This window comes from Onychomys torridus, chromosome 15 (assembly GCF_903995425.1).
Source record: "Onychomys torridus chromosome 15, mOncTor1.1, whole genome shotgun sequence".
Taxonomy (NCBI): domain Eukaryota; kingdom Metazoa; phylum Chordata; class Mammalia; order Rodentia; family Cricetidae; genus Onychomys; species Onychomys torridus.
The window spans coordinates 32,409,047-32,435,081 of record NC_050457.1 but is presented as its reverse complement, the minus strand read 5'-3'; the positions used below and the strand labels follow the sequence as shown (position 1 = coordinate 32,435,081).

Sequence of the window (26,035 nt, the reverse complement as noted above, 5' to 3'; positions counted from 1 at the left end):
CAAAGTCTCCAAGGAGGACCAAACACCAGGAAATTACCAAATTGAGAGCTGAAATCAATAAAATAGAAATAAAGAGAACAATACAAAAAATTAATGAAACAAAGAGTTGGTTCTTTGAGTAAATCAACAAGATAGACAAGCCCTTATCCAAACTAACCAAAAGACAGAGAGAGAGCATCTAAATTAACAAAATCAGAAATGAAAAGGGGGACATAACAACAGACAATGAGGAAATCCAGAGAATCATCAGGTCATACTTCAAAAACCTCTACTCCACAAAAATGGAAAATCTAAAAGAAATGGATAATTTTCTGGATAGGTACCACATACCTAAGTTAAATCAACACCAGATAAACCATTTAAATAGTCCAATACCCCTAAGGAAATAGAATCAGTCATTAAAAGTCTCCCAACCAAAAAAAGCCCTGGACCTGATGGTTTCAGTGCAGAATTCTACCAGATCTTCAAAGAAGACTTGATACAATACTCTTTAAATTGTTCCACACAATAGAAGCAGAAGGTATATTACCAAACTCCTTCAATGAGGCTACAATTATCCTGATTCCTAAACCAAACAAAGATGCAACAAAGAAAAAGAACTATAGACCGATCTCCCTCATGAACATTGATGCAAAAATACTCAATAAAATTCTGGCAAACAGACTCCAAGAACACATCAAAACAATTATCTACCATGATCAAGTAGGCTTCATCCCAGGGATGCAAGGGTGGTTCAACATACAAAAGTCCATCAATGTAATACACCATATAAACAAACTCAAAGAAAAAAACCACATGATCATCTCACTACATACAGAAAAGGCATTTGACAAAATCCAACACCCCTTCATGATAAAGGTCTTGGAGCGATCAGGAATACAGGGCACATACCTAAACATAATAAAGGCAATCTACAGCAAGCCAACAGCCAACATCAAATTAAATGGAGAGAAACTCAAAGAAATACCATTAAAATCAAGAACAAGGCAAGGCTGTCCCCTCTCCCCTACTTATTCAATATAGTACTTGAAGTTCAAGCCAGAGCTGTAAAACAACATAAAGAGATTAAGGGGATACAAATTGGAAAGGAAGAAGTCAAGCTCTCCCTATTTGCAGATGACATGATAGTATACATGAGTGACCCCAAAAATTCAACTGAAGAACTGATATAGCTTATAAACACCTTCAGCAACATAGCAGGATACAAGATCAACTCAAAAACATCAGTAACCCTCCTATATATAGTAGACAAATAGGATGGGAAGGAAATCAGGACACATCACCTTTACAATAGCCACAAATGATATAAAATACCTTGAGATTACTCTAACTAAGCATGTGAAGGAACTATATGACAAGAATTTTAAGTCCCTGAAAAAAGAAATTGAAGATGATGTCAGAAAATAGAAAGCTCTCCCATGATCATGGATAGGCTCATGAGGACCAATGGAATCGAATTGAAGACCCTGACATTAACCCGCACACCTATGAACATATAATTTTTGACAAAGAACCCAAAACTGTACAATGGAAAAAAGAAAGTAACTTCAACAAATGGTGCTGACATAACTGAATTTCAATGTGTAGGAGGCTGCAAATAGATCCATATCTGTCACTGTGCACAAAACTTAAGTCCAAGTGAATCAAAGACCTCAACATAAATCCAGTTACTCCGAACCTGATAGAAGAGAAAGAAGGAAGTAGTCTTGAACGCATTGGCACTGGAAACCACTTCCTAAATATAACACCAGTAGCACAGACACTGAGAGAAACAATCAATCAATGGGACCTGTTGAAACTGAGAAGCTTTTGTAGAGCAAAGGACACGTTCAACAAGACAAAGTGACAGCCTACAGAGTGGGAAAAGGTCTTCACCAACCCCACATCTAACAGAGGGCTGATATCCAGAATATAGAAAGAACTCAAGAAATTAGACATCAAAATGCCCAACAGTCCAATGAAGAAATGGGCTATAGAACTAAATAGAGAATTCTCCACAGAGGAAGTTCAAATGGCTGAAAGACATTTAAGGAATTGCTCAACATCCCTAATTATCTGGGAAATGCAAATCAAAACGACTCTGAGATACCACCTTACACCTGTCAGAATGGCTAAGATCAAAAGCACAGAAGACAGCTTATGCTGGAGAGGATGTGGAGCAAGGGAACTTTCCTCCACTGCTGGTCGGAATGCAAGCTTGTACAGCCACTTTGGAAATCAATATGGCGCTTCCTTAGAAAATTGGGAATCCATCTCCCCAATGACCCAGCTATACCACTCTTGGGCATATACCCAAGGAATACTCAATCATACCACAAGGACATTTGCTCAGCTATGTTCATATCAGTATTGTTTGCAATAGCCAGAACCTGGAAACAACCTAGATGCCCTTAAACTGAAGAATGGATAAAGAAAATATGGTACATATATACAATGGAGTACTACTCAGCAGAGAAAAACAATGACATCATGAGGTTTGCAGGCAAATGGATGGATCTAGAAAAAATCATCCTGAGTGAGGTAACCCAGACTCAGAAGGAGGAACATGGTACGTACTCACTCATAGTAGGATACTAGATGTAAAACAAAGATGACTAGACTGCTACACAACTCCAGGGAGGCTACTTAAAAAACAGGACCCTAAGAAAGACGCAGGGATTGCCTAATGACAGAGAAATTGATGAGATCTACATGAACAACCTGGACAACAGCAGGAGTACTGAAGGGCAAGGTTTGAGGGATAGAAAGCTTAGGGGAGCAGGAGATCCCAGCTGGATCAAGAACAGAAATGGAGAACAAGGAATAACAGACCATTATAAATAATGAACACATGAGAACAGGAATAGGCAGAATGCTGGAGAGGTCCCCTGAAATCCACAATGATACATCCTCTGTAGACTACTGGCAATGGTCGAGAGAAAGCCTGATCTGACCTAGTATGGTGGTCAGATGGCCAAACACCCTAATGGTCATGCTGGAACTCTCATCCAATAACTGATGGAAGTGGATGCAGAGATCCTCAGCCAGGCCCCAGGTGGAGCTCCAGGACTCCAATTGTCCAGAAAGAGGAGGGACTGTAAGACTGTGAATTATTGAGCCCAAAATTGGAAAAGCACAGGGACAAATAGCCAAACTAATGGAAACACATGAATTATGAACCAAAAGCTGTGGAGCTCCCAACTGGATCAGGCCCTTTGGATAAGTGAGACAACTGAATAGCTTGAACCCTTTGGGAGGCATCCAGACAGTGGGACCGGGACCTGTCTTTAGTACATGAGCTGGCTGTTTGGAACCTTGGGCTTACACAGGGACACTTTGCTCAGCCTAGAAGGAGGGGACTGGACCTGCCTGTACTGAATCTACCAGGTTGAGCTGAATTCCCAGGGGAGTCTTGGCCCTGGAAGAGATGGGAATGGAGGGGAGAGGCTGAGGGGGGAAGGGGGGCGGGAGGGGGGAGGACAGGGGAGCCCATGGCTGATATGTAAAATTAAAACACAAATATAATAATTTTTTTTAAAAAATGACATGAGGATATCAGTACATAAAGGGACTTAAAGCCACAGGATTTTATTATCTCATCCTAAAGATGTAGTAATATAGGGGATATGAAACAGGATTTGACAGGGCTGAAAACTAAGACTTAAGTGTTTAGAAGTGGTTTCATTTAATGGATTCAGAAGTTAGATAATAACTAAAATATTCTAAATATAAAATCCATAAACACATATTCTTACAGAAAACAACATTGCTGTGAATCCATTGGTAATATGTAAAATCATTAAAATATTTTCCACTTCATTTGTCTTTTGCCAAGTTATTCCCTAGTGTATCTATCACTGTATTAAAAGAAATATATGTTTTTAGTCAAATGTTGAAGAAACTAACTGAACTTCATGAAGAATGCAAACAATTGTAGGTGGAGCTATTATCTGTGACCTTCAGGTGCTCACGGAGAACACTGTCCCTGGACTCATAGAGTAAGGGACACTACCAGGGAGGATGGCAAGGACATCAGTACATAAAGGTAGGGAGACACTAAGACGGTGCTACCCTGAGAGAATTTCCAGCTAAGAAAATCACCTTCCTGCAAACAATGCTAGGTGAGCTGTGACAATGGAAAGGCTTTTTCCTTTTCTGTTAGGCAAATATAGAGAGCAGCAGAAACCACAGCCCACTTTCCCATTGCATTCATATATACTTATTTTACTGTGATGTCCTTCAGGCAGCACTTTGATTTTCCCACTAAACAAAACCCTGAAACAATTCCAAACAAACATAATCATGCATCTATGACAATATATTTCTATTTTCAATGTTTAATAATTAAAAGAAGATCTAAGTGGATTATGGGTATCCCTCACTGGCAGAGCACTTTTCTTGTATTTACAAAGCCTTGGGTTTGAACCCCAGCACCAGCACCAAACACACACACACACACACACACACACACACACACACACACACACACACACACACACACTAAAAAAGTACCATTGAAGGGCTGATGATATGACTCAGTCGCTAAAGTGCTTGCCTTGTATGAACACAGCCCTTTGTTCCATGCCATCACTGCATAAACTTGGTGTGGTGGTGAATAGTTATAATCACAGCACTGAGAAGCTAGAGGCAGAAGGATCAGAAATTCATAGTCATCTTCAGCTACAGAACAAGTTCAAGACCAGCCTGAGATACATGAGACTGTCCTAAAGGAGGGAAAAAGACCATTAAATCTTGCAATGATAGTTAGTTGTCACATTTTCAAAGTGGTCCCATGATGTTGCAGTGTATTCATCAAATTTGGAACATGGCATTGAATAAAACAAATTATTGGATCTTCTTGGTTCATCTCTTTTTAAGACAGTATAATAAATGTTAAACATTTTAGTTTTATTTCAACCATTATTTGTACTTAGTGCCATGCATATAGCAGACTATCTGATTTTTCCTTTTCTTTGTTAAGTTTCAATGTAGTACTTAGCTCAACTTAAACTTCCTACGTACCTGGGGCTTTTTCCCTAAAACCTTTTAAGTCCCAGAGCTGTCCAGAAGTCTCACATTTTCTAGTTGACTCATACCTTGACCTAGAAATGATGCCTTCACATCTCTCTCCACACTTTTGGCTGCATGCTCCCTATCCTCACCTTTGGTTGATAGTCTGATCCTTTTTTTCTTTGAAATCATGAAAATGATTCTCTGCAATTCCATCACATTTACAAAACTCTCCATGTGTAGGGGTAGTTGTCTGTGCTTTTCCCTGAAGCACCACCCCTAGTGAGGCAGCAGGTAACTGCTAGGTACCTGCCTCCCCCGCCAGCATGGCCCAGATGGGGACCCCTTAAGACCCGGGAGGAGTATATGCTGGCTCTCTCTTCACTACCTTGTGGTCTTGAAGCGTGCTAGGGAAGGCAGAGCTCTCCTGAGAACCACGTTGGACCATGCCCTGCCCCTCCAGGATTCCACTATCAACTCAATTATTCTTGTTGTGAGTTAAACCCTGAATAAATTCATTTGACCTTCAAACAGACTCCATGGAATTATCCTATTATCTGCCCCCCAAGCCCTGTGCGTGCCCTTTCCCAATATCCATGTATCTCCCTGATCCTCTCTTTGCACCTGTTCAAGAACATTGCCATGGTTACTCCTCTCTCTCTGGTATTATTCTTACTTGGATCTTTACATCTAAATAACAGCCTTATATAGTATATGCCACTTGGTTTCAACAGCAATCTATGTAATTTCTGTGTAAATACTTAAGAGGAAAAAAATCCTCAAAAATTGGACTCTTCATACTCTTTCCTTCCTGTCTCCCACCATGCATCCCTGAATCTACTCTATGCTATCTAGGCTTTCTTTGTATTATCCAGTACTTCACTGCAGTGGGTATATGGTCGTGCACAACCTTCTCCATGCCAAATCCACCAATTCCCACTCAAGGAATCAACAACATTCAGAATAAATCACTGCTTTCCCCCTCCCTTCCTCCTCCCTTCTCCCCTTCCCCTTCTCCCTCTTCCCCTTTCCCATCTCTCTTCTCCTCCTCATTCTCTTCTTCTTCTCTCTCTTCTTATGAGGGCAGGGTTTCTCTATGTAACCCTAGCTGTCTTGGAACTCCCTACATAGACCAAGCTGGCCTTGAACTCTGCCTGCCTCTTCTTTCCTAGTGCTAAGCTTAAAGGCATGTGCTACCATGCCAAACTCGACCTCTGACTTTGAAATTCTACCTACCAATACTCTGACCACCCTCACTCTAGGTTGTCTTCCTCACATACCAGCTAGTCTTTCTAAGTACCTTTTGAGTTTCCTTCTGACATCATCCAAATCAAAACATTGTGCTGGCTTCTCCTTCAATAGTGGCACTAAAAGCTTGGCTTCAAAACCATCAACAAAAGCAATTGGAATTGTGGACCAGATGGAAGCTTACTTGACTTGACTAAACCTTTCCATGGTCATGTCTGATTGCATATACTAAATCTGCTATGGAAACTTTGATCCCATCTATAGCTCACTTAAGTTGCAACTCTGCTATCTTAGACTAGAGATATAGTTTCTTAGACTAGGATGCACATCACCCATCCTTGACTTCTTACTTTCTTGCAGCTTTATAGCAATTGAATAGTAAATCTTCAGATTATATCTTACTATGAGCGCAGATATCTTTTCCAAACCATGTACTTGTCATTTATAGTAAATGCTGATTCTCTGCTGAGGTCTCTCTTAGTTGGCAAGTGTTTTGTCTTTTGGATGTTATAAATTGATAAACATCATATAACTCCACCCCTGGAACATTACCATAGAAGATCCAAAGGGAAATTTCCCCCTGAGATGTCTGCAGGCTTATGACCCCTTTCCTCCCATTCAGCCAAGACTGACTTACTTATATGAGGATAGAGAAGTCAGATCTTTCTCAAGGAGGACAATTTTGTAGTCCTATTCATACTCCATTGTGCCTTATGTGATCAGGTGGAGTCTTAGCTTTATATAAAAGTACATTTCTGCTTAGCTTCCTCTCTCAGACCACCACTGTTTTCCCACATTGTCCTCAATTTCTCAATAGGATTCTTAACTAACATGTTTATTCAGGATTCCTGAAATATAATAAGCATGTATGCAGAGGATAGAAACTTTGTTCACTGATGCAGTCCCACTTTGGGGTACACAGTGGAAATAAAAGTATATTATCTAGGTTAATGAGTCATCTATTTTAATTTCCTTAAATGCTTATCTAACATTCCTGCCAAAACTCAAGTGAGACACAGAATTTCAGGCAAATGTAAGTGTTAAGAATTGAATGTCAAAAACCATTCTCTTAAATAAGAAAATAAAGACTGTGCTTTCTGCTATTTTGAGCAAAAAAAAAAAAAAAAAAAAAAAAGGCCTTTCAATATCTCAAGGACCCTAGTCAAAGAAAAGCAATAGTTTGAGAGAAAAAGAATAATTTAGAGCATGTTCTTTCTGAGTTAAAGAGGCCTTTGATTATAATTTTACTCCCTTTAGCTTCAGAAGATTAGGTGCCCACATTAATAAAGCATCACACGCCACCTAAATTGTACATATTCAACATTTGACTCAAATATTGAATACATCTGTCAGATTATATAGAGATCCTGGGGTTTTCTATAAAAAGTTGATGATTTAAAAATTGAGCTACTGATAAAGAAGAAGAAAATTTGAGGCTGAGGTTAGCAACCAAGTCACAGATGCCAGAAACAGCACCAAGCAGAAACTATTTTGCTTCTAGTCTGTAATTCTTTGTGCTCAAAGGAAAAGCTAGAATTTGCATATAATTGTCATATAGATATTTTATCTGAGTATTTATTGCTCATTCTACCAAACTTCTACTCATTTGGAAACAGGCAAATGGCTAAAGAAATGAAAGGGGACTAAATCAACTCGATGGCTTTCAAACCGTCTCAAGTATCAGTAAAAACCCAGATGTTTGTATGAAACAAAATGACACACTTGCATTTTGATTAAAACTCAAACTGGGATGCCGTCAAGGCAGTTTTATAAAGCATGTCTTCAAAATTAACACATTTAAACACCCGCTGCTAGACTTCAGTTTAATTCAATACATATTTATTTAGCCTCGATCTGTATGAGGTGGTAAGACATAGCTTAGGATTCAAAGTGGAGAAACTATGCAAACCAAGGATACTGGTTGGATATGTTGATGTCCCAGTCATTCTCCTGAGCATTGATGGTGAAATGGTGAGCAGAGGGATACAGTTTGATGATTCAGACATACCAACTATTTAATCACAATATAATGATTAAGACACGTGGTAACTACAATGTGCAAACAGCAGATAGAAAAGCCTTCATTTCAGGAATGGTTCTTGAAACAGCTGAATTATGGAAGATAGGAAGTATGAGATATCAACTGTGTAGAAGGGGAAGAAATATGGGAGCATGAGCAAAAAACACAGACTACCAAGTGAAAACCCAGGGTGTGTGGAGCTTTGACAGGCACACAGAAGCTTCAAACAAGCCAGAAGGGGGGCAGAAAGAGGGTGTTAGTCTTCCAATTATATATCCCCTGGCCGATCAGACTGATGGAGTCTCAATAGTTTTAGGAACAACGGGAACATAATAATTTATATGTGCATCCAGTTTTTTAAATTTATGGCTATATGTGTGCAGGTTTGGGCATGCAAGCACATTGTCCACAAAGGCCAGAAGAGAGTGCAGGATTCCATGTTGGGTGTACAGAAGAGTGTGAATCACCCACTGTGGTGTTGGGAACTGAACTTAGGTCCTCTGCAAAAACAATCTTTACACATAACTGCTGAGCTATCTCTCGAACCCCAAAGGAATTGGTTTTAAGGTTAGATTAAGTGTCAAGTGATGAGGAGAGACTACGGTTTTGAGATTATAATACAATGTGGAGAGCAGATAGGATAAGGACAAGAAAAAGATGGCAGAAAGAGAACCCAGGCAGCTTACACCAGTGGTCAGGACAGTGGCAATGCAAATGTCTTACATAAGGTTACTATTGCTGTGATGAAACACCATGACCAAAGCAAGTTGAGGAGGAAAGGGTTTATTTGGCTTATACTCCCATATCGCTGTTCATCATTGAAGGAAGGACAGAAACCAAACAGACAAAAAACCTTGAGGTAAGATGAAGAAGCCATGGAGGAGTGTTACTAATTGGCTTGCTCCACATGGCTTGCTCATGGGGGTAGTCTCACTGACAATGAATGGGGCAGGCCCTCCTCCATCAACCACTAATGAAGAAAAAGGCCTATACCTTGCCTCCAGCCAGATCTTATGGAGGAATTTTCTCATCTGAGGTTTCCTCCTCTCCAGTGATTCTATCTTGTGTCAAGTTAACACAAATCTAATCAACGCAACTGACACCCTATTGACTTGATACACAAACACATCACAGTTAAGCCACAACATTTTCTTCCTTGTTCATTCCCACTATCACACTTTAATAAAGATATCACAATATAAAACATTTTACAAACTTAAAAAGTCCTGCAGACTTAGAAAAAGTCATTTCCTTAAAGGTGTCCAGTCTCTTTTAAAATCCAAAGTCTCATGCTCGCTTCGGCAGCATATTTACTAAAATTGGAATGATACAGAGAAGATTAGCATGGCCCCTGAGCAAGGATGACAAGCAAATTCGTGAAACATTCCATATTTTTACACCACCAAAAAATAAAAATAAAAACTAAAATAAAATCCAAAGTCTCTGTAAAGCTCCAAAATCTCTCTCTCTCCTCATCTCTCCCCTTCTCCCCCCTTCTCCCCCCCCCCTCAAGTCTCCCAACTGTGAGCTTCTGTAAAGTCAAAAATACTTTCTTACTTCAACAGGTAAGAGCCAGGGGCACAGTCACAATTTGAACAAAGCAAAACCAAACTCCCAGCAGTATAGACAACACAATGTTCAATGTTCGGGATCTACTTATAAACTTCTGGGCTCCTTCAAAGGACTTGGGTTCACTTCTCTGCCCTCTGCAGCACACAAAGCTTGCCTTTTAAGCTCAGACCAGCTCCATTCCACTGCTGCTGCTGCTCTTGGTGCTCAGCCCATGGTGCTAGCATTTCCAGTGATGGGGTCTCTGCTGCAACTGGGCTGCACTTTCACCAGCAGCCTCTCATAGGCTTTCTTCATGGTGCCAAGACTCAATTTCTCTGCATGGTCCTGTCAGTGCTGGGCCTTCAATTGCTACTAAAGCTGTACCTTCACTAGTGGCCTTTCCTAGCTTTTCACAAGTACCAAGGCTACTCTCCATGACCCTTTCATGCCTTCAAAACAAGTACCACCTGGGTTTGGCTGCCAGCGCAAGGTACAGCCTTGACCACCTCTGGAACACAGCTTCTGTGTGCTGACCCTGAGGAAACACTTCCAGAAGATTTCATCTCAATTATACTAGTCTCTTTGTCACTGCTAACTTACCAGTTCCAAACGACCAGCATGGATTATCCTAGCAAAGTTTGCACTTAGGTGATGCTGGTCTCTTGTTAATCACAGCTGACTCTTCAGCCCCAGCTAACCAGAATCACAAATTCTTAACTCAAAAAATGAAACAGCCCAGATAAGAGTCTTTAAGTGACTCTCAAACTTCCATCTGGAACTTCACAAGCCAAGCCTCCATCATCTGTAATTCTCTCAAAACTCTCATGTTCCAAGCTCGCATAGAATGGCTCACCAAGTTATGAATATTCCATCGATTTTCTAGCCCAGAGTTCCAAAATCCTTTCAAAGTTCTTCCCTCAAAAAAACGTGGTTGGATCTGCCACAGCAATTCCCTACTATCCTGGTGCCAATTTCTGTCTTAGTTCGGGTTACTATTGCTGTGATGTTCTATGACCAAAGCAAGCTGGGGAAGAAAAGGTTTATTTGGCTTACATTTCCATATCACTGTTCATCATCGAAGGAAATCAGGACAGAAACGCACACAGGACAGGAGCTTGGAGGCAGGAGTAGATGCAGAGGCCATGGAGGGGTGCTGCTTATTGGCTTGCTCCTCATGGTTTGCTCAGCCTGTTTTCATATAGAACCCAAGACCACCAGCAGGATTTACTTCTGCCCCTGACAATGTGCTGGGCCCTTCCAACTAAATCACTAATTAATCAAATGCCCTACAGGCTTGCCTGGTGCCTGATCTACTAGAAGAACTTTCTCAACTAAGGTTTCCTTAGATCAGTGGTTCTCAACCTTCCTAATGCTGTGACCCTTTAATACAGTTCCTCATGTAGTGGTGACCCACAACCATTAAATTATTTTGTTGCTATCTCATAACTGTAATTTTGCTACTGTTAGGAATTGTAATGTAAATATCTGATATGCAGGGTATCTAGGATGAGACCTTCCACAGGGGTTGCAACCCACAGGATGAGAATCATTGCTGTAGACAGTGTGCAGTTGATGGAAGTCGAGCCAATACAGCTGGCTTCATGTCCAGAGAAGTATTGGTGCATCTTGTAAGTGGAAGGAAAAATCAAATAAGCAGGCCTGAGGGACAGTGACAAGGTCCACAGGATATAAATCAGGTCATGGTGAGAAGGATAAGGCGAGAATAGGATTTGAGTTGTGGATGTTTAGGATCTAAAGTGTTATGATATTTATTGAAGAAGAAAAAAAAACAAAGAAGAATGCTCAGTAGTAGCAGGTGCTGATGCCTAAGATAAAGGAAAACTAGCAGAGACCATTGTATGACTCAAACCAGGAGAATCTGTGAAGACCTGGAGGGGGATGGCAGCAACATAAAAACCTGGTTAAGACTTCACATGTCAATTGCAGGGAATTAGAAACAATACTTATTATACTTAGAACAACTTGCATGGAATCATAACCCTGACTCAAAATAGATGACCTTGGAATATAGCGCTATGTACTACTATGTCCAAAAGAAACAGGCACACAGTATAATTCCTATGAGGCTACAACACATATGTTTTCACGATTACTGAAGCAAATTGATTTGGATATGGCATAGTGTCAGCCAGCCTGAAATACCAAGTGGCAGAAAGTCAGAAACCTTTCCCTGGGTTCACAGCTAGATCAAATTTTTTATGCAACTCATGCCGCATGTGTAAAGAGGATGGAAGCAACTTGTGCCACTCTTGGGCCTGCTCAGACAAACATCTTTAGTTCTCAGGTTCACCTACTGATGGGAGATAAACCTGAAACTGAGAGCATTAAACCGAAGAAGAGGAGGAGGGAACAGTTGTATTCCATGTATCTGAATGACCAAGTCCAAAGCTGCGGGCCAACCAACAAGATCGACCAACTTTGCATAAATGAGGCAAACTTCCAAGGATTTAGCTACTGGGATTTGGGGACTTAACTGACCCAGCATTTCATATTAATTATCCTAACTGATACACTGTAACTGGCTGCTGCGAAGTAACCCAGGTGGGCTGATGATCTCACAGCCCCTGATCATCCTTCATCCCTCATTGATTCACTAGTGAACCAAATTTCAGTGAGGCACACAGGATATTCACATTCAAAGGGCAATTCTTTGGATACTAAGCATTTCCCTACATTTGAAGGGGTCCAAATACAATGTTTTTATTTTTGTTTGCTAGCAACAGTACACATTTTATGCTAATTATAGACCACCCATACTTTTGCCAAAGAGTTTTATTTTGTATCTTTCATTGATACCTCCAATGAAAAGCAAACTAATGCTGCCATAAATATTGTTACAATGATTTACATAGAAGCGAAACAAAGTAGTTCCCTTAAACTGAAAAAGTAAACTCCAGATTTTAAAGCATGTACTGTTTGCCTAGAACAGCACAAAAATTAATTAAAATGTGTTAACATATAACAATACCGAGTCCACCGATGACAGTGTGGTGAAGATATTGAGAGAATCTTTATTGAAACTGCTGTGGAGATCACAGAGTCATAAACAAAACTTTGTTAAGTCTTTGGATGAATTAAAGAGAAAAAATGCACAATAAGAGCCAAAAAGTGTGGTGGTATTGTGTTCCCCAAAATATTGTGTACCCTAATAAACTTATTTGGTGTCAGAGACAAAACAGCCACCATATTAAACATGGAGGATAAACAGTGATAGCACACGCCTTTAATTCTAACAATCCAGAGGCAGAAATCCATCTGTTCAAGGATACAGCCAAGCATGGTGACTCACGCCTTTAATCCCAGGAAGTGATGGTAGAAGGCAGAAAGATACATAAGGCATGAGAACCAGAAACTAGCAGCATTTGGCTGGTTAAGCTTTTAGGCTTTGGAGCAGCAGTTCAGTTGAGACCCATTTTGGATAAGACTCAGAGGCTTCCAGTCTGAGGAAACCAGATCAGCTAAGGAATTGGCAAGGTGAGGTTAGCTGTGGCTTGTTCTGCTTCTCTGGTCTTCCAGCATTCACCCCAATAACTGGCCTCAGGTTTGATTTAATTAATAAGACATTTTAAGATTCCTGTGACAAAAAAAGTGTTCCCAATGAGACATAAAGGGAAAGGTTGGGTATGGAAGAGAGAGGATGACTGACTTTCGCCAGCTCCTCAACATTTGTAAGACGAAATTTCACTGTCCCACTGCTATTTGACTTACTGCCTAGCTTTTCACTGCCTTTTATGCAAGATCAGCTTCGTAATTCACATGTGCATCTAAGCATGTGCCCCATGTGAATGCAGACTGCATAGTGATGAAGTGAGGCTTGACCTCACCAACTCTAGAACAGAAAATAATAAAGTACCACAGACTTGAATTGAGGTTTTTTAAGCCTGGTGAATGATGTCATTTTTGTATTATCTGTGGTCGTTAATCAGTATTGTTCCCTGAAAATGATCATAAACACTCAAGAGCCTTAGTCCTACCACTTTCATTTGTATTATGTGAGTAATCAGCATGTTGGCTGGAAGAAAGGTCTCCAGGGCAAGCTAAGACTACAGATCTCATTTTCCATCCTTGCTATTGTCTGAATGTTTGTGTGCCTCTAAAAATCTGTAAGATAGTAAGTACCAAGGTGATGATATCAGAGCATTGGGATGATTAGATTATGGAGGTAATCAATGGGATCTGTGCCCTTAGAAAAGAGGCTCCGGGGAGCAGCCTTGCCTTTTTCACATCCATATGAGGACAGAGCAAACAGGCACTAGCTGTGAAGCAGAAAACGAGGCCACAGCAGATGATATGTCCGCTGATGCCTTGATCAGTTTCTATGAGAAGTAAAGTTCTCTTCGTATAAACTACCCAGATTATAGCATTGTGCTTTGGCAGTTCATGTGGATCAAGGCAGCACTAATTATTCTACATATATAGTTTACATTCAGCCATGTCCCTCCATTCTGTACATTACCAAATACTGGCAAGCTTAGAGTCAAACAGCACGCTGATCAGAACAGTTACTGAAACATCCTAGGCAAGTTAAAAGAAGGCGTGGTTCGGCATGTCAGATTCCACATAAGGGGAGAGTAGATGCTTCCTTGACAGTCTTGCGTAGAAGGGAGACAGCCCCCAGAGAACTCCTCTAACCACTTTCAACACCAGTGAAAGGATGTCAAGAAATCCTAAATGGAGGCCTTTTTCTGCTCTTGGCCACCAACTGAGCCTCCAGGTATAAACTTCTTTTAAATTAAAAGGATTAATTATGTGTATGGGGGTGTGTTGTATATGTGCATGAGTGTGCATATCCATGGAGTTTAGGAAAGAGCGCTTGGTTGTGCGCCGTCTGACATGAATGCTGGGAACTGAGCTCAGGTCCTCTGCAAGTGCACAATATGCTGTTACCTGCAGGATCATCTCTCCAGCCCTAAATCCCTGCTTTTTAAACTGAGCACAAGGTGAAAATAACTGGCAAAGTGTATTTCTGAACAAGCAGCCACCAAAAATTACTTGGAAATCAAACACATAATGATCTGAATGTTATATTATACAACCTCATGGTAGCCTTACTGCTGAACACACATGTGCATTTTGTACTGTACATGCTTTGATGCCATGAAATGCCAGTCAATGCTTCCCAAAATACCGCAGCTCTACTTTTCAGAAAATATATAGGTTTAATCACAGAAAAGCAAGGCTTTTAATATTTTCTTACTGTCATCCCTCAGCATGAATGTCTTCAGTTATATTGTGCTGTATGTTTGATTTTTAAAATTGCTGTTTGAATTGCTATCCCAAGCTTCACTTTTAAAAATCAAGTGGATTTTTTACTTGGGAGTAGACAGAATCTAAATACTTTTGAAATAGCCCTAGATGTACTTCTGCCATTTTATGCTATATATTTTTGTAAAGTGTTGTTCTCAGCATAGATAATTATAAAATCAAAGTATTAGTCAACTTTGAAAAAACCTCAAAGAGGATCGATGCCTATAATAGCAAATATTCAGCCAAGATTTCTTTATATAAAAGAGAACATCTATCTCATTAGTATGCAAATTTATGTGTGTCTTGAACAACTGATAAAATTATCTCTTTCCAAGGAATTTTTTTTTAAATAAAATTCTTCTGGTTTACTATTGGTAAATGTTTGATTTGCATGCCTATTTTATAGACCTATATACTCAGGGTCATAAAAAAATGGATTATGCTAAGAAGGTTTTTAATTAGAGATAGTTTAAGAAGTCTTGCCTGAGAGCTACCTGAATGTCCTGATCCTCCTGAACTTTAGGAACAGGGCACAGTGCTTTGGCATTTAGATTACAAAGAAGAAAAGGATCTGCTTGTGTCCAAAAGTCTCAGTGTAATGCCTTTAACATTGCTTTGTTTGAATCAGTCAAACTCTGATCTACAGTTAAGAATTCTGTGGCTTTGCCTATGGGTTCATTCTAAACGCTGGAACCTTACAAACAGGATTTCACTCTGATGCTCATGTGACCATTGTTTTCTGCAGAATGCTATATGTGAAGATGACTTCCTCCCATGTTTGTATCTGAACTAACAAAGGGGTATAGTTTAGCACCAAAGTTTTTCCAAAAATTCTCAATTATAATCTACTGTTAATGCTCTTCTAAGAGATATCCCTAAATACACTCAATCTATTCTCATATAGTTTCTATTCATCTTTCTTCTATTGTTTTGAGATCTCCACTATTTTTCACTTGAATGCTATGAACTTGAACTTTTTTCTTTCTACTCACTTTTTCTTTTATTTTTGAGATCGCAATATAATCATATCACTTCTCTTTTCCCTTTCCAAACCCTCCCATACATGGTCTCTTTTGTCATGAAATGGTTGTCACATGCCTGTATTTACATGTGTGTGTATATATATATATATATATATATATATATATTCCTAAATATAATCTGCTCAGTTTATAGGTTATTTGTACGTCTGTTCTCAGGGCTGACCATTTGGTCCTGGATACCCAATTGGTGTGCTCTTCCCTGGGAACATCTTTGTCTCACTCTTGGCATTCCTCAGTAGTTCTTTTCGTAGAGCTGACGCCTTAGAAGCTTTCCCCTGTCCTTTCTGACATCTCTACTGGTGTTATTCTTATTCAGTCCATGTTCAGGCAACCATGTTGATGAGATCTCATGAAATTTTAAAGAGCTCAGTCATACTATACTATTTTGCATGGCATTTTTAAAATTTTTGTTTCATTTTAAGGTTTAAAGATTTATTGCATCTTTCTAAGGATGCTATGATATCTAGGTATTGTAAACCATCTTTGTTTCCTTCCTAACCAATTTTCCATTTGGTTGTTGGATTAATTGTAATTCAGATTGCAGGTTTCCTCAAATTTCTATTTTTACTTTATTACTTAAAAACATTTTCAAATGATCTATGGAAATGATAAATTGCAAACCAGTTCAAGTGAGCATGTCTTGTTAATTAGTTGGATTGTTTTTGAGAGTCTTGGAGAAAAGTCTCATCACATCCTTAACTCTGCTGCTACCTCCTCCAGAGGCCTACTACACAGTTATGGTTTTAGTGCCTTCCTGGATTAAACCTTGCCTCCTTTGGGCATTTTTGGAGACTGGCAACAAATACCTACAAGCAAGCTGGGCATTATGATACAGGGCTGAGGAGAGATCTGATGTGGAAAAAGATAAAATAAACCCAAGTACACTGTTAGAGTTTTTTAAAAACACATTCATGATTTATATAACTCCCATAGTCAAATATCTTGCAGTGTAATGCCTCAACTGTGCTCATTCACTGATGGGGTCCACATCTGTACCCCTTGAATCCAGATTTTTCTTTTTTAATTTATTATATTTGTGTTTTAATTTTACACATCAGCCATGGGTTCTCCTGTCCTCTCCCCTCCCGCCCCCACCCCTCCTTCCCCCCAGCTCCTCCCCTCCATTCCCATCTCCTCCAGGGCCAAGATTCCCCTGGGGATTCAATTCAACCTGGTGGATTCAGTACAGGCATGTCCAGTCCCCTCCTTCTAGACTGAGCAAAGTGTCCCTGTGTAAGCCCAAGGTTCCAAACAGCCAGCTCATGCACTAAGGACAGGGGAACTCTCCTCCACTGCTTGTGGGAATGCAAACTTGTACAGCCACTTTGGAAATCAATATGGTGCTTCCTTAGAAAATTGGGAATCCATCTCCCCCAAGACCCAGCTATACCACTCTTGGGCATATACCCAAGGAATGTTCAATCATACCACAAGGGCATTTGCTCAGCTATGTTCATATCAGTATTGTTTGTAATAGCCAGAACCTGGAAACAACCTAGATGCCCTTCAACTGAAGAATGGATAAAGAAAATATGGTACATATACACAATGGAGTACTACTCAGCAGAGAAAAACAATGACATCATGAGGTTTGCAGGCAAATGGATGGAACTAGAAAAAAATCATCCTGAGTGAGGTAACCCAGACTCAGAAGGAGGAACATGGTATGTACTCACTCATAGTAGGATACTAGATGTAAAACAGATTTTTCTTATTGCCTACCTCAGTCATAGAATGAAGTAAGTAGAAAGAGCATGACAATTCTAAGCACAGGCCTTAAGAAGTCTTATAGTTATAATCTTGCTCAACCAATATGAACAATCCCAGAATAATCTGAATAGTGATGAAATTTTTGGGGTCCATTTGTCTCTGTTTTCCTAGACAATAAGGGCCTAAGCTGTGGGTGCAGAGCTAAGGGATAAGCAACTGGGAGTAGACACAGGACCAGCCCAGGAAACCCAGCGCAACTGCCAACTGCATAGCATAGGGGGTCAAACAAATGATTGCTAGAAGCTTTGATGATTTAATTCTGTTGGGTAGCAAAATCCTAATATATGTAGTCTTGACTCAAAATCTGATTATCCTTGTGTTTCTAAATTCAGGGGCCATCAGTGTTGTCATATCGAATGGGAGCTGTTTTGGTTTGTGCCAGGCCACTGGAACTCTTCCTTGCAGGAAGCTGCCCCATCCCTCACCCTCTGTCTTGTGCCCATGCTCCTCAATCAATCAATCAATCTCTCTCTCTCTCTCTCTCTCTCTCTCTCTCTCTCTCTCTCTCTCTCTCTCTCATAACTGCTATGTACTGTACATTATTTAATTTTTTCTCCTATTTTCTGAAGACTCAGAAGAGGAAACAGAAAGCAAATGTCATGTGCTCTGTCCAATGATTAACCAGCAGTCATTGAAATATTTACTTATTAAGCATCAATTGAATTTATGCTATATAAAAATTTAAAACATTAAAAGCCCTAGATGATAGCTGGGCAGTGGTGGCATATGCCTTTAATCCCAGCACTTGGGAGGCAGAGCCAGGTGGATCTCTGTGAGTTCCAGGCCAGCCTGAGTTACAGAGGGAGATCCAGGAAATAGGAAAGGCACAAAGCTACACTTGAAACTCTTTGTGTTTCAAAATTATCTGTCAAGTTTTCCTTTTTAATTCATCCACTTATGTTCCTGTTCCAGTAAGAATTTACAACATGTTTTATTCTGAACTAATCAAGACAATTCCTTCTCTCATTATGAACAAATAGTAAGTCTAACTATATGGAAATAGCCTATATTGTCTTGGAAATCCTTAGGCTGCTCTGACCAACTAATCCAAAGGAGATTTCCCATGCCTGATGCTGGGGGGTTTGTTAGATAACCTATGGCTTTGGGAGGGAGCATCACTACTCCATGTGGCATAGGCCCATCAACAAAAATATAAATCATGTACACGTTTAAAACATTTATATTTATGTTATGTTTATTCGTGTTTTGCTTGTGCATCACTTCCATGGCTGGTGTTCATGGTGGCTGGAAGAGGGTATGAGATCCCCTGGAATTGGAGTTAGAAAATGGTAAGATGCCCTGTGAGTGCTGTAAACTCAGTTCCTCTGCACAAGCAGTAAATACTTTAACCGTTCATCTGTTTCTCCAGTCCCAACATAAATTATGCATATTTTAAGCATGCTTATGAAATAATGTTTTCCTCTGGCTTTCTCAAAACATTCGTACTAATAGTTTTAATAGATCAAATAAAATTGTGTTCGAGATAATAAAAATGTGCCATGCAGGGTTTTGTTTTGTTTTTCTGCTGAGAACAACACTGTAGTTTCACTCAGTACTCCCACTCTTTGGAAATTAGCAATTAATCCAACAAAGCACAACTCTCCTGGCCATTTGCAATAAGATCACAAAGGGTACAATGACTGTTAATAATTATAGGGTCAATAGATTGATCCTTGAAGGTAGAAGTTTGAAAGTCAAGAAGAAACAAAACAAAACCCACTGTTAAATCACTGCTGAAGTTTCTCTATGACATCTGGATCTCTGAATAGGGGATACAATTCGCACCAAGGCAAGGGGGCTACTTAACAGACTGATTCATTTAACATAATTTATACTCAATTTATTCTATGAAGGATTAGTATCAACAATGCTTATAGCCACGGGAGTTTCCTCGTGATTTACTAAAGAAAGAAGAAACTAATAATTAAAGATAATTGATAACTTTGTTAATGTAGACAAGTTTTTAAGAAGATGTATTGTATACTAATCATGCATACTAATTTCATTTTAAAAAGACCTTAAGTAAAAAAAATCATATACAAGGAATATAGTGTGGACAATGAGTTTAAATATATAAAGAGGATGGATTCCACTGTCATATGCAAAGTTTCAACATGAGATCCAATGTTATAGAATACAGACATCCCTGGGTAAGAAAATTGTTATAACAGCTGTGTATAAACATGCCTTCAATAGAGGAGGAAGAGGGATTATAGACTATTTGTAGGCATAGCATTTAGGACCCATATAGATCATCCTTTTTTCAAATAAGAAGACACTGAGGTACTTTATGAAAAAAATATCTCCATTAACATTGTCTCTTATAAAATATAGTTACTGTATTTAAACATACTTCCATGTTCTCTATTATCATACAAACATCCTCTTGGACGAAACTGAGAGAAGCCAGGGAAGTTATTCATGTGATCAGGTTTACTATAAATGTGTTAGGTAGACTCTACAGATCAATTGCCTCTGCAGTATTTCCAAATTTATCATGCTCATACACCTTACTTCCAATAATCATTGATTCACATGGAGTAACTTATCTTGTTATGTCAACCACTTTGTCTCATATTTCCAATCACCATGACTTCATCTATTCAGTTTGTATTATTATTTTGGTTTTGTAATTAAGTTAAAACAAGAATCCATTTATTTTATTATTTCTTACAACAATTAATTTATTCTCACACAGATTTTGCCTTCCTTAATAAAGTGTGTGCTAAATACCAAATTATAAAGTTCTGCCAATAAAAAAATCCTTTAAAAGCTATACCATTGGCAATAAGTTTAGAGAGTGTGTATTCCATGCAAATTTTATAAAAAGATACAAGTCCTAGAATTGAGAGAAGGAACTAGAATATAGTCTCCCCATTTTACTCTAAAGTAAGAATAATTCCCAATTGAAGTAAAATGACAGGGGTTGAGTTTATTTAGAGAAGTGGAGTAACAGCATTTCAGCATTGCCAATTCTGTAAACTACTACCTGGGTTCTACTTCCTTAAATCATCGATGTTGACAGAAAAGGAGGAGAAAACAAGTTAAGAGGGGTGGAGAAAAGGAAGAAATTTAATCCATCAACCAGAGAAGAGATGCCTGTGGTGTCGATGCTGAAACGAAAGATTAGATAAACTTGTTATTCAGCCAAACATTGAATGCAGGTAATATTATACAGACTAGGCAGGCTATAGTTGTGTATTTGAGAGAGAGAGAGACAGAGACAGAGAGAGACAGAGAGACAGAGAATATGAATTAACAACCTTAAAAAAAAAAAAAAACAGGCCACGAATTTGAAAGAGAGCGAAGGGTTGCGTGGAAGGCATTGTAGGGAGTAAATGAAAGGGGGATATTATGTAATTATCTAATAATTTCAAAGAACAAAAATTATAAAGATCATTATGAAATCCCATAAATAATCAATTACATAAAATAGACAAGGAATATAAAATGTACCCCAGAGGTAGAATGTAAATCTGAATAAACAGTGAGGTAACGGGGACTCAGCTGGAGAAAAAGCACATTAAGGCTGAATTCCAAGAATGACTTAAAAATTAGTTAACTCTCATAGATAAGTAACTGACTCTAAGAAACAGAACTTAGCTCAGCTCATCTTAGATATACTAGAAGAATTTATTAAAGGTTGTATGATCATTTTATGCCATAAAAGGCTGGAGAGGCAGTTACAAATATAGGCAGAGTGTGTGTGTGTGTGTGTGTGTGTGTGTGTGTGTGTGTGTGTGTGTGTCCCTGTCCTGTATCTTTTACCCTAGAGCTCACAGTTTCTCTTTCAGATATACTTTTTACATGAAAATCAGCTCTTGTATCTTCAACTCACATAAAAGAGACTAGAATGAATAGGTCCCAAAGCAAAACTCACCAAAGAGACCTGTTTTTCCACCACAGGGGACAGGATGGTAGAGCCTGTGCTCTCTGAACAGCAGTTATGAAGACAATGTTCACAGGGGAGTCTAAGAGCTTGCTACGGCAGAGAACAGCTATGTGCCGTAAAAGGGAAGCATCATAGACAGGGAAAATAAGAGTGCATAGAAAATAAACTGAGGAAGACCGCAGGAAAAGGAATCCACACTAACCGCAATGAAGATTATCTCCAAAGTTTCCTCATAGCAGCTACAGCTTACTATGTCTTGGGATGTTACTGAGTCTGAGAACAGTCCTGATGGAGTACTATCAGCTTCCATATTGCCTTTGTTCCCTCAATCCACAACACTAATCCCAGTCACCTTATTTAGAATTCCTTTTTGTCAATGAATTGCCTAGTTGAGCTAGAATAAATATTACAGGGAAGAGGAAAAGGAGGAGGAAGAAAGAGAAGCCACCAGCACTGACTTGTTATCTATACTGACTGCTGTCTAGATAGACAGAACTTAGAAACAACCTAACCAATCCTGGTAAAAAGAAATAATATGTGCTTTCAAACTGGTTAGGGCTTAATTTACTCCTTGAATTACACTTAGAAGCTGTGTAACCTAATTCAGCTTACCTTAACTGGTGTGATTGCCAATAAAGATAATGATGTCCTTAAAGAATTGTTGTGTAAATACACACAATAATTTTAAATAATAACAATAATGTACTCCAGACAAAATGTAATAATTTATCATAGAAAAATAAAAATGATCTTCAATACAACATCTAGATTTATTATCTATAGCTTTTATCCTAAACCATAGTTGTAGCTTGTATCATAGGGCGTGATCCTTGCTTGTTTTCATGTAAAACCTGTATATTTATTGAGCACCTATATATGCAAGCTTTCTCCTAGAAAGCACATGGAAAACAAGGATTCACCAGCTATAGGACCCTGAACATGAAGAAATTACAAAGTTATAACAAAGTACACAGAATAGGGCAGGAGATGGGGTCCTAATCATCACAGGCACAAGTTTTATACACTTCTACACATCATTTTATAATAAATAAATAAAAGGATAACATACTTTTGAGGAATATTTGAAAGTGATCATGGTAATACAGAATATGCTTGAAAAAGCCATACACAGTACTTTATAAGTTTACCTAAAATACTTTCTATATGCATATATCTATGTAATATGAATGAAGTTATACTTTCTTTTAATGTTTTTAATGCCCAAGAGTCATAGACTAACAAAAATCAGTGCCAGATATAGGAAACTTTCCTTCAGTTATTGGTCAGAGGAGTCCAAGAGACTCCCAAAACTATTGCCATGGTCCTTAGTTGCCTTCCCAAATGAAAGTTAAGACCCTATTGATGAAGACACCACAAACTTTGGACACAGGACTTGAAAACATTAATCTAGAACTGATCTGAAAACCTCCTCCCCCAAGACTTGCTTTTATGGTATTGGCAGGTACTGGTCAAAGGGCCAATGGAGAAAAGCAATCAGTGGTCCTACCAAGATCTAAAACCACAACAATAGCTAACCTGGAAAGATATTTACAACAGTGCAAGTGGCACTCTGTCTTGAGGGAAACCCACAGCTGCTGAATTGGAATTAAGACCCACTCAATAGGAGGGATTTCAGGCCTGGCAATGTTAAATCTAGCTAACCAGCTGAATAGGCCCAAGTCCGCAGAGGAGAACCTACTGCTCTGATTTTCACTATTCAATATAATTCCTAACTGTGTTCTAAATATTCAATCTTAGATTCACAGATAATTGTAGCCCTCACCCCTCACCAAAGAAGCTTACTTTTGCAGAAACCTGGAGAACATTATAGGAATCTACAACTATTCCAAATGCAGAGGGCAACTGGCTACAGGGTTCACAACACTAGATAATAGATCTACAACATAGTGCCTGCACCTCTGGCCCAGGGAACTTTGTGGAAGAGAGGATGGAAAGACTTTAAGAGCCCAAGGAATAGATTGCTTGCTGCTTGTTTATGTCTTCTTGACATGATAGGCAAGTTAGACCCATGAAATCTCAACAATATAGTTTCCTAAACAAGATCTACATGATGACATTTATGAACTTGCCAATATAGACAGGGAAGGTTCCTCAGATCCCACCCCTAGATGGAGAGCTACAGGCAATCAGTAGTTCCTGAAAGAAAGAGAAGCAGTTATTTTTTTTTTTTCAGGGATGAGCTCCCTGATAGGTTAGTTATCTAATCCCTAGTGGCCAGCTCTAAATACATATAATAATTAATAATAACAAATTAAAGTAGAAGTCATGAATTGGAGAGGGAGTGGGAAGATATGGGAAGAGCTGGAGGGGGAGAGGGAAGGGTGGAAATTATACAAATACAATGCTCATGTGTGAAATAAAAAAAAAAAACAAAGTTTAAATTAAAGGGAAAAAAGGAATCCTGATAAAGATCAAGGGATCATAGTAGAAAAACATTGCTTTCAGTTTTGGGATTCATGACTTTGAGAAGAACATAACATTTGAGCCATTCAGACTAGCTAGGATTTAAACACCTACAGAAAGAGCAACAGCAGCCAGAGTCCTGACAGCACAGAGTTATGGGAACTGCCAAGCATCTCCATCAGTTTCACGGTGCTATACACAAAGGAGAAGGGTTTAGGGAAACAACATTGGGTCCACATATGGAACATTTGAATGCCTTGGCTGTTTACTTTTTTGTGGTTATTTCTGTGGTCAGTGGAGAACCACAGAGGTTGAGCAAACTGAAGACCTTAGAACTGGCCAGAAGCTGTATCCAAAAAGCATTGTTATAGAAAGTGCATGTCATTTACCAAGGCAAATGGTCACAAAAGCCTAATTCAGGATCCTGGCCAAGAAAATGAGTAATGAAGTCATGAAGGGAAATTGAAAGAATGGACAGATCTTGACATCTGAACAAGTTGTTAAGAGAAGAAACAATCAAGGGTGTCATGGGTTTTGGAAATGAGGGACTGTCAAAGTGTAGGAATGAACAAGAATTTCAGCCCTCCTATGTCCTATGTGTGGGCTTTCTGTGTAATAGGAGGCTAATTTTGAAGCTGTTTTCTACTTATAAAATTGAGGCATACCATTTTCATAAACCTTTGTAAAATCTGCTGCATTCTCTGGCATGTTTGCAAATAATACCACATTCTCCAGACAGTTTATGTACAACATTCTTCACATTCTTAACAGAGATATATCATAAAAATAATTATCCTGATACAAATTTATGAAGGTCAGTCCTTTAAAACTATTTTTTTTTTTTTTTTTGCCAGAGCTGTGGACCGAACCCAGAGCCTTGCGCTTGCTAGGCAAGCACTCTACCACTGAGCTAAATCCCCAACCCCTAAAACTGTTTTTAAAATAGAAATTCATTGGTCAAGAAAATAATGGGAATATGATATATATTATGCATACACATATTTTTATCTGATACCAAGCTAGGTTTCAATTTTAATTTTCAAGGTGTGTATTACCATCTACTCCAGCTATACAGTAGAAGCACCTGCAGAGTTTTGAAGAAGTTGGCAGCCTACATTTTCTCCCAAGATTCTGGTGTAAATGACCTTTGGTACAGCCTTTGAATTAGGAATATTTTAGCATGTTCTAGATGATTCTGATTTTCATAATTAAAAGCCTTTCAGCAATAGAGAGGTGATTAATTATGTCAGAGATAATTAAGAAGTTCACCTGGATATCATCTATATTTATACCTATATTTACATTTGAACTTGTATGATCTGAAATCGGTCTTTCCTCAACACTGAAGAAGATAGGAAAAGAATTTATACCAACAAGAATTTGGTGAGCTGGATTGACAGAACAAAAGGAACAGACGAACGGAATAGGAAAGTCTGAACTGTGTTGATTTCTAAAACATTTACTTCTTTTCCACTGATTCAGTGGTCACTTCTGGAACATCACCTCAGGGGAAGCTCCCTTGCTCTCTCTGCAAACACTGAGCTAGCTGTGGGCTGGCTGATCCCAGAAGTACATCCCTCTTGATGGCATCCTAGTGGCACTGTCATCTCCTGGGTACTAAGACCAAGCTAAGGCTACTGTATCCATCGCAACACAAAGGAACTAGGAGAGGAGCCTTGGCTGTCTGGACTGGCTTCTTCAGATTTGGAGGAATTCTAAATGGTCTGTTTACTCTCATATCTCCTCTCCCCCTGTCAAATACTGACTAAAGTGCCAATTAATTCCATGACTTAAGACATTGCCAACAGAAATCACATTTAAATATGACTG

General features: G+C 39.0%; 1 protein-coding gene and 1 non-coding gene across 2 annotated transcripts in view; one reads left to right on the top strand and one right to left on the bottom strand.

Annotated features, from left to right (window-relative positions):
* Pde4d (phosphodiesterase 4D) overlaps positions 1–26,035 on the bottom strand; it is a 1,081,007-nt gene that overhangs the window by 1,020,862 nt on the left and 34,110 nt on the right. The window lies entirely within an intron of this gene.
* LOC118596600 lies at positions 9,547–9,653 on the top strand. The gene has a single exon (XR_004946710.1). It is a non-coding gene; the product is annotated as a U6 spliceosomal RNA (small nuclear RNA).